This window comes from Podarcis tiliguerta (genome assembly GCF_965153285.1).
Source record: "Podarcis tiliguerta genome assembly, chromosome: 5".
NCBI lineage: Eukaryota > Metazoa > Chordata > Lepidosauria > Squamata > Lacertidae > Podarcis > Podarcis tiliguerta.
Window position 1 is genome coordinate 2,934,904 of NC_139538.1, and position 10,613 is coordinate 2,945,516.

General features: G+C 44.6%; 1 protein-coding gene across 1 annotated transcript in view; it reads left to right on the forward strand.

The window, feature by feature from the left end:
- Window positions 1-10,613, forward strand: part of BCL6 (BCL6 transcription repressor) — a 73,010-nt gene that overhangs the window by 18,934 nt on the left and 43,463 nt on the right. The window lies entirely within an intron of this gene.

The following is a 10,613-nucleotide window of genomic DNA, read 5'->3' on the forward strand; positions in this document are numbered from 1 at the left end:
ACAAGCCCTAGGCGCTGAGGCTTTTTACCCACAGCGCCACCCGCGTCCCTAATAGTAATAATAGTAGTACGTAATAGTAATAATAATAACAACAACAACAACAACAACAACAACAATAATTTATTATTGATTATTTATACTCCGCCCATCTGGCTGGGTTTCTCCAGCCACTCTGGGTGGCTTCCAATGGAATATTAAAATACAATAACCTATTAAACATTAAAAACTTCCCTAAACAGGGCTGCCTTCAGATGTCCCTGTAACCTCACTTCTTGCAGGGAGGGAACTGCCAGAAGGCCCTCGCCGCTGGACCTCAGTGTCCAGGCTCAATGATGGGGGTGGAAACGCTCCTTCAGGTATACAGGACCGAGGCCATTTAGGGCTTTCAAGGTCAGCACCAACACTGACGCGGATGCGGGTGGCGCTGTGGGTAAAACCTCAGTGCCTAGGACTTGCCGATCGTATGGTCGGCGGTTCGAATCCCCACGGCGGGGTGAGCTCCCATCTTCAGTCCCTGCTCCTGCCCACCTAACAGTTCGAAAGCACCCTTAAGTGCAAGTAGATAAATAGGTACCGCTTTATAGCGGGAAGGTAAACGGCGTTTCCGTGTGCTGCGCTGGTGCCGGCTCGCCAGAGCAGCTTCGTCACGATGGTCATGTGACCCAGAAGTGTCTCCAGACAGCGCTGGCCCCCGGCCTCTTAAGTGAGATGGGCGCACAACCCTAGAGTCAGACATGACTAGCCCGTACGGGTAGGGGTACCTTTACCTTTACCTTTACCAACACTTTGAATTGTGCTTGGAAACATACTGGGAGCCAATGTAGGTCTTTCAGGACCGGTGTTATGTGGTCTCGGCGGCCGCCCCCAGTCACCAGTCTAGCTGCCGCATTCTGGATTAATTGCAGTTTCCGGGTCACCTTCAAAGGTAGCCCCACGTAGAATGCATTGCAGTAGTCCAAGCGGGAGATAACCAGAGCATGCACCACTCCGGCGAAATATTCTATGATTGATGACCTTTGGGCCATTCACTGACTCTCAGCTGGACCTACTTCACAGCGTTATTGTAGGGATGAAATGAGAAGAGGAAGAAGAAATGTGCCTGCCACCGTGAGCTCCTCAGAAAAAAATGGTGGGATTGAAATGCAAACAAACAAATGGTGCCCCCAAATTTCCAACAGCAATCACACTCACTTCCCTCGGCATAACTTCTGTGAGCGTTGAAAACAAATTTCACGTGACTTCAGAAACCGTGGCGGGGGGTGAACCCGCTTGTGTTTTGAATACTTTCCACATTTCAGTTGTTGCCTTCTTCTTTTTTTAAAGGCTTTGGGTACTATGTAAATATCACATTAAATTAAACCCAAACACCCTGATCATATGCCTGACTGTTCCCTTCGCCTTCCGCCTTTCCTTTTCTTTTTCCACGTCTGATTTTGCTTTTAGCCGAGATGGAAATTTCATTTTAATAGTTTGCCATTCGGTTGTTTGCCATCCAAAGCGGCAATGTTTTTCTTTGCCGCTCCGTGCAATTTTTTTGCATTTTTTATTGATGCTGTTTCATGATGCCTTGTGGCTTTTATTGTGGTTTATTGCTCCGTGCATCTGAGGGTGGTGGTGGTGGGAACTGCAATTGTCTCTGGGAAGGAGTCTGCGAAAGACCTCTGTCCGTTCGCAATCGCCCACCACCCATCCTTGGAGCCCCCCCCCCTTTAAAAAACCCTCTTATCTGCCCTTCGACTTTGAGCACACTTTGTCCAGAGGGAGGGCAGGGGCACCTTGAAAGAGCAGCTCACCCTGTCTAAAGGTTCTTGCCTGGGATAAACAAGGGAACTTTGCAGGAATGGAAAACTACAACGTCTCTCTACTCCCCAAAGCACGTTGCAGGCCTGGCTCAGAGCAGAGTGTGGAGCAGCCTGCCTTGTGCAGGCAGGTGTGTGTGTGTGTGTGTGTCTTCGTACGGAGGGCGTGTTGCACGAAAACAAGGCAGGCCAGTCTGGTTTGACTGCTCCCCTCCCTTGGGCTGGGAGGAAAAGATCCAGACATGCAACCAAAACACTCCACCGTCAAACAAATAGGAATGGCTAATGAGCAAAAGCCATGCCAGACCCTTTCTTTCGTTTTGACAAGGAGGAATCATTTCTTTCTCTCCCTGCACCACCTCAATGCTGCACATTCTTCCTGCTACTTTCTTTTCTTGCAACCGTGCAATGGCGTCTCAGGCGGGCCAAAGAAGCAGCCTTTGGATTCCGAGGAGTTCCGAGGAAAAGCAGAACTTCTCCCTGCCAGAGCCAAAACATCTGCGGCTCGCTGGGCAGAGAGTGTTAGACATCTACACACACACACCAGCTCCCTTCCTCTCCCCTCCTATAACTTATTAAACTAAATAACGCAGGCTGGCATTTCAAAGAGTCAAATAAAATTCATGAGGACCGGCTGCCAGCTTCTCCCGGGGACGCTTCTGGGAGCAGCTGTTGAGATTTCCAAACTTTGCCCCTCTGCACATCCTCTCCCCCCCCCCCCTGCTTCCAAATGTGCCCAGGAGACAGTCTGCGAGATTTATAAGCACCCGTTTCATTGGCCTGCTTTTTTTGTTCCTCCGAGAGGGTGTGTCGCAGAAAGTCACGCCATTTGGATCGGATTAATTAATCTGGAACAGCTCCTCTTTTGCCCCCATTTCTGTGGTCGCAGCAGCCTTGTGGTTTCGAAAACATCCCAATCCAAGCGCAAGAATAAGAAGAGCCTGCTGGATCATGGAAGGGCGTGGTTGGGGTGCCAAGGGTCATCTAGTCCAACCCGCCTGCAACGCAGGAATGGCAGCCATAGACTCCCGGGCTGATGGCCATCGAACCTCAGTTTTAAAACTTCCAAGAAAGGAGAGTTCACCACCTCCCAAGGGAGTCTGATCCTCGGATCAGGCCCATGGCCCATCTAGTCCGGCATCCTGGTCTCACAGGGGCCGACCAGATACCTGTGGGAAACCTGCAAGCAGGATTCGAACACAAGAGTAATTCTCCCCTCCTGTGGTTTCATAAAATCATAGAATTGTAGACTTGGAAGGGAGCCAAGGTGTGCAATGCAGGAATCTCAGTATGACTGATAGCAGTATTATCCACCCCCATCGTTCAGCCCAGACACTGAGGTCCAGCTCCGAGGGCCTTCTGGGGGTTCCCTCCCTGCGAGAAGTGAGAGTACAGGGAACCAGGAAGAGGGCCTTCTCGGTGGTGGCACCCGCTCTGTGGAATCTGTTTCATAACCCAACCAAAATTAAATGCCCAGAGAGCTGCACGTTCTGTCACGTCACTGGCTAGCTCGTTCCAGTGGGATTGTTGCATTTAGTAACTCTACCTAGGCCGCAAGACATGAGCATTGATGGGGAAAGGTCTGTGCCCACAACTAAGACACCACAAATATGCTTCATGGTCTCCAGAAGGGCATAAATGCCTGGAAGGGGTTGGATTGAAGTGCAACTCGCATAGAGCGCATGAGAACCATGTCAATATAATGGAGACATTATGGCTATGAAGTAGAGTTGGCTTTGAAAGAAAGAAACTATGCCGCACATGGTTAAACTGTGGAGCACTTTCCCACAAGAGGCAATTATGGCTGCCATCCTAGATGGCTTTATGAGAGGATTAGACAGATTCATGGAGAAGGAGATGGCAATTCAGAGTGTTGGTGCTGACCTTCAAAGTCCTAAATGGCCTCCGCCCAGTATACCTGAAGGAGCGTCTCCACCGCCAACGTTCTGCCCGGACACTGAGGTCCAGCTCCAAGGGCCTTCTGGTGGTTCCCTCATTGCGAGAAGCCAAATTACAGGGAACCAGGCAGAGGGCCTTCTTGGTGGTGGCACCCACCCTGTGGAACACCCTCCCACCAGATGTCAAGGAAATAAACAGCTATCTGACTTCTAGAAGACATCTGAAGGCAGCCCTGTTTAGGGAAGTTTTTAATGCTTGATGTTTTATCGTGTTTTTAATATTCTGTTGGGAGCCGCCCAGAGTGGCTGGGGAAATCCAGCCAGATGGGCGGGGTATAAATAATAAATTGTTGTTGTTGTTATCTGCACTGATGTAGATAACTGAGAACATACAATTGAGAGGAGGCGTCTACTGTACATATGGCTTAAAAGGGGGGTATGCGTTAGCTGAAAATTGCAGGGGGCTGGAGTAGATGACTCTTGGGGTCCCTACGATTCTAGGATCTGTGAGAAAGCACACCCTCCAATTTTTCTCCAGTTAAAATAGGGGCGTCCTATTCCTTCATGATAACAATTTTATTATTTATACCCCACCCATCTGACTGGTTTGCCCCAGCCACTCTGGGCAGCTTCCAACTTATACAGAAAAACAATAAAACATTAAACATTAAAAAAAAAACCACCCCTTCCCTGTACAGTGCTGCCTTCAGGTGTCTTCTAAAGGTTGCTTAGGTCCTTGTCTCCTTAGCTCATGGGTCCCCTAACTCCATACGCTCCAAGATTTCTCCGGTGAAAATAGGGACGTCCGAAAGAAAAGTGGGACATTCCGGGATCAAACTGGAAACCAGGATGGCTTCTGCAAATCTGGGATTGTCCCTGGAAAACAGGGACACTTGGAGGGTCTGAGAAAGAGCCCTAAATCCAGGGCTGTGAACCAGTTACAAGATTTGTCAGCTGGCTGATCATTTGCCAGTGAAGTGATGGATCAATTAATTAATCTGTTAAATCAAAATGAACGTGCAGGTTAGCCAAATTCCATGCAGGTTACCTTGCAATATGAAGCAGTAAATGATGCTTTGTGCTCTGTTTACGTCCTTGATCAAGTAAGAAATCTGAATCAAAAGAAGCTCAATGGACTAAACTAAAAAATTTAAATAAACTGGTGTGGCTGATTTTACTTGATGATTGTTCTTCCTTTGCTGACTTTTCTTCACCAGAAAGCCACAGTTTGGTTTACAACACAAAAACACAATTACAAATGTAAAATAGATAACACAATATTCATAAAATGTAATTTTAAAAGTTACTTGGATAAAACTAATAATCATATCACAGAAATATTGATTTTATTTATTTATTTAACCAGGTTTCTCTATCAATGAATCATCAAAAGTTCTAAGTGGTTTACAAAATATATATATATATAACTTGCATTAAGTTTACTTATAAAAGCTAGATGTTAAAAACAAGTTAGGCTTAATTTTTAGGGGGGGGGATCTGCAGTTTTAAAATATACATTACAAAATAAAATTTATAATATAAAATTATATATTAAATTCTAGGTCAAATTTACATATTTGGTAAAAATCAAGAAAAGGTTTTGTTGGCTCCAAAACCAGTACTGCTTCCGATATTTTTTATTTTGCCTCCAAGCTTATGAGCAACTTTAAGAGCCTGTATAAAACTTTAAAGGCTGCAGAGATATTCTGTAAAAATATACATAAATAGCTCAGTTCTTAGCCCTGCCAATTAAAATGAGCCTCTCCTCTTGTTGATCTTCTAGAGTTTTAGTTGATTAGATACTGATCAAACTGATTGAGGCTTGTAAGCTTAGCTAATGTTTATTATTATTATTATTATTAAATAATAAAAAGCATGCTAAATCAGACCAGCAGCACATTAAATGCAGTATCTTGTCTTCTGCAAAGTCTCTGCAAAGTCCAGAGGCCATGCACAAAACCAGCAGCCAGTAACTGGAATTCAGAGGCACAGGGCATCATTGGTCTTACTCAAAGTAGACCCACTGAAATGAACAGAGGTGACAAACTGAGGTCCGTTAATTCCTAGGCAGAAGAGAACACAGTCGAATACAGCCCATAATATCCCAAATGGTGGAGGTGGTACACAGCCCCCATGCCTTTCTCATCCACGAATTTGTCTAATGATCTAATCTGCTTTTAATAGCACAATTAAGTGGGACGCTTACCTCCTCGAGGTCTCTGGGAATTATTAAATGGCAAGACCTAAGGGAGTGGCTGGCACCCCAATCGCCACAGCGAGAACGATGGTTGTAAAAACCGGAAATATCGTCGCACAGTGAACATTAAATTCAGGGCCTGAAATAGTGCTAAATTGAGCCTTTTGGCAAGTTTCCCTAATGAACCTAGGACCCACAATTTTCTCCCTACCATGGTGTCATCTGCGGTATGTAATCGATATTGTTGCAATTAGTTGAGTGCATGGAACTAATAACATGCAAATAAATAAGCAGAAGGAGAAATCACTGCTCCAGAAACTGAACTGTATCAGACGATGTTTCTAATATCAGTTGCTGGAATTAAAAGGAAGAGCGTGCTGAGATCGTGCCGGATATATGTATAAGCTAAACAAGCTATAGCTCATGGCCGCACTCTCTTGGGGGCCCCCCAAAAAAATTAAAGGGGAAAAAACCTGGATGTACATTTCCAAAATATAAGATAAAAAACAAATAAAATAAAACCTACATGCAGCAACTGTGTTTTGTGTTGTGTAGGCTCCTATGATGTACATCATGGGCCCCGCCTGCTAGCCTGCTCCCTAAAATATCACTGCTTTGCTCATTTCTATATACAGTGGTACCTTGGATCTCAAACTTAATCCGTTCCGGAAGTCCGTTCCAAAACCAAAGCATTCCGAAACCAAGGTGCACTTTCCCATAGAAGGTAATGCAAATCGGGTTAATCCGTTCCAGACTTTTAAAAGCAACCCCTAAAACAGCAATTGAACGTGCATTTTGCTATCTAACGGGACCACTGATCCATAAAATGAAAGCAAGGATCAGTGTACTGTACTATAAAATTAATAATAATAATAATAATAATAATAATAATAATAATAATAATTTATTTATACCCCGCCCATCTGGTTGGGCTTTGCCAGCCACTCTGGGTGGCTTTCAACAAAATATTAAAATGCAGTATTGCATCAAACATTAAAAGCTTCCCTTAAGAGTGCTGCCTTCAGATGTCTTCTAATAAACAAATAATAAATAAATTAAATAAATAAATAAATAAATAAATAAATAATGAGTAAAATAAATGAATAAATAAATATCATTGTAGATGATAAAAATGAAAATGAATTTTTTTCCCCTTGCCTGCATTGATGATAGTCATTGTTTGGATGGGGGCCTTTTATCCATATCAAGGGCCCCATTACCTTCAGTAGCTTAGGGCCTCATCAAACCTAAATCTGGCCCTGCTTCAGGCAGCAGAAGCTATCAAGGTGGCACACCCAAGGGGGCCCTGCCTGATCGCCACCTCCGCCAGTGTTGGAGAAGCACTGTGGCACCGATTTTGGGGATGATCACGGCCCATTTGGAGCAAGATCTGCTTGGCCACTGTGATGACAGGATGCATGTTTAGATGGGCAGTGGACCTGATCCGGAAATGATCTTTTCCTGTGCTGAGTCGAGGCTGGCGTAAGTCCCCCACAAAGGGGGCATTGGAAGAGGCAGGACTAGAGATGGCAACAGAGGTCGGATCCTAAGCCCATTCAGAGGAGTCACGGAGCAGAGCACGATTTAAAGGTTTTTATTTTCTGTCTGCCAGGCTTAGTAGCCCCGTCGGTGACTGGGGTTTGGATCCGGTGTAAATTTACGCCGGCTTAATTTACGACACTTTGCTCTATGCCCCTTTCTTGTGCGTAGGGATTGCTCGCTTACAGTCAGTGGGCTTACTCTGAGTAGGGCTGACACTGCATACGGCCTGATATCATAAATAAATATGCCAACAAGTATTAAAAGTTAAATTCCAGTTTATAGCATCAGCAAGATTAGGACAGAGCTACTATATAAATCCTGTATTTATTTATTTATTTAAAAAAGGAATATTACTTATTTTTACTTTTCATTTAATACAATTCATACATTTTATTCATTCTAAACCCTCAAAGAGGTAAAAAGAATTACGATGGAATTTGATATGCATTTAGGCCCTCAAAACTATTACGATTGCTCTCCGGCAATCGGTTTAGGGGATTTTCATTGCCGAGGTGAAAAACCGGGTTCAAGAAGATGTCCCGGGAGATTGCTGCCTGTAGTTTATGTGGTTAGGCAGAACGGCGACTGTTGAGATAAATGTGCCTCGAGAGATGCTCTCTATTTAAGAAAGCCCAGATTTTGCATTCAGATCCATGCTCTTGAAATCTCAGTCGTTAACATCTGGCAAAACACTCTCTGCAGCCGATGAAATACTTAGCCCTACCGCCTTGCAGAGAACTCCCCCCGACCCGAAAGGACCCTATAGCAAATACAAAGTCACTGCTGTCTTGTTTTTATTGATAATTGTATTCAGCTAAGATGCCTCCATCGTCTGGAGCAGAAGATGGGAGCTGAAATATCATCATGGTTTGCTTACGGAAATATCAAATATAATTGAAGCATTCTGTTTTAGTGGTATGGGTCAGGTTTAAGAATGCAATGATTGGGAATGGAAATCTGTCGTATCCTGAATCAAATCCATTGATCCATCTTAGTCCAGAACTATCTGCTTTGATTGACAGTGTTTCTCCAGCGGGGCTTTCCCAAATTTGCAACCTGATTTTTGTATGTGTCTGTTGTCTGTGTGCGGACGTGTACATTGCTATTATAAACCTTGCAGACTTGGGACACATAAATGCTATCTATAAATAATAACCAGACATGTCACAGCCATCCGTAGTCTTCTTTTAAGCCAGCACCTCTAAAGGGTCTCCAAAGTTGTGGACTTACTCGAGAGTAAGGCTCTTTAAGCTAAGCATCACTTCCCTCACCCCCCAAAATCAGAACAGAACCAGGAAGCACATTTTCTCTTTGGTTAACTATTTGCCTCTGGAATAAAAAAAATAAAAAAATTGTCTAGTAGCACCTTATAGACCAACTAAGTTTGTTCTGGGTATAAGCTTTCATGTGCATGCACACTTCTTTAGATACACTGAAACAGAAGTCACCAGACCCTTATATATAGTGGGAGGGTGGGGTGGGGTTTTAGGAGATGGGTGATTGACTCATGACGACTGTTAAAGGTAAAGGTAAAGGTACCCCTGCCCGTACGGGCCAGTCTTGCCAGACTCTAGGGTTGTGCGCTCATCTCACTCTATAGGCCGGGAGCCAGCGCTGTCCACAGACACTTCTGGGTCACGTGGCCAGCGTGACAAGCTGCATCTGGCGAGCCAGCGCAGCACACAGAACGCCGTTTATCTTCCCGCTGGTAAGTGGTCCCTATTTATCTACTTGCACCCGGAGGTGCTTTCAAACTGCTAGGTTGGCAGGCGCTGGGACCGAACGACGGGAGCGCATCCCGCCGCGGGGATTCGAACCGCCGACCATGCGATCGGCAAGTCCTAGGCGCTGAGGTTTTACCCACAGTGCCACCCGCGTCCCACCCGTGTCCTGTTAACGACTGCAATTAGTCCTACAGGAAAAAGCAAGGGATAGTATGCAGATGATTAGCATATGTAATGAGACAGGAATCCCATATCTCTATTCAGACCAGATCTCTCCATAGTTTACCATAGTTAGTGATAAGTTGTAATTCAGCAACTTCCTTTCAAGCCTGTTTCTGAAATTCTTTTGTAATAAGACAGCTGCTTGGAGATTCTGTATTGAATGTCCTGGGAGACTGAAGTGTTCTCCTGCTGGCTTCTCTGTCTTGCGATTCCTGATGTCAGATTTATGTCCACTTATCCTTTGGCGTAGGGTTTGTCCTGTTTGTCCAATATAGAGAGCTGAAGGGCACTGCTGGCATTTGATGGCATACAAAATGTTAGAAGGTGAGCAATTATTTGCCTCTGTTGAGAGAGGCAGTGTGGTGTAGTGGTTAGATGTGTTGGACTAAGGGCTGGGAGATACCAGTGCCAGGGCCATGAAGCTCGCTGGGTGCCACCGTGGGCGCCAGTCTCCACCTTTCAGCCTGTCCTACCTTGTCAGGCTGTTGTGGGGATTAAATGAGGAGGGGAACGAGGCACGTATTTCCACCTTGAGCTCCTTGTGGGGGGGGGAGAGAAGAGGATATAAATGCAATAAATACATGAAATAATAAATGAATAAGTCTCTGAGAATCATGAAACGGCAAGGAAATTCCTCCCTGGGCACAACTGGCCTCTGTGCCAGTTATTGCAGGAAAGAAAGAAAGAAAGAAAGAAAGAAAGAAAGAAAGAAAGAAAATAAGGAAGTAAATAAATCAAATTGGAAATGTATATTTGGGGTGGGATGAGTCAAGGGTGTATTTCAAAAGAGGACTTGCTTAATCGGCTATCAATTGATTACGCATTTTACGAGGGGAGGGGGAAATCCCTGCCGGCTTCAATAATTTGAATGTGAAGATACCCTTAATGATCAGAGAGTAAATGGGATTTGGTCCTCCCAATTGATACATAGTGATTAACTGTGGCACAGAATTCAAAGCGGTACGATCAAAGTTTTTTTCAACTATAATATATGGTACTTACATCATTATCTGTCTTGAAATAATGTCCAGCAAAATAGGACGTTGTGCGGGGGAGAGGCATTATGGGATCAAAGTTGTGCAAGAACTTCACGAGGGAATTTCCCTTAGAGAAAAGCCATTCTGGGATGCTTTGTAAATTTGCATTTCGCACCGCATGAATTGGATAAAATATACTGAGAGCGCTTTAATAAACCCTGGTGGTACAACTGTTTGTTTGCAGTTTTCCTACA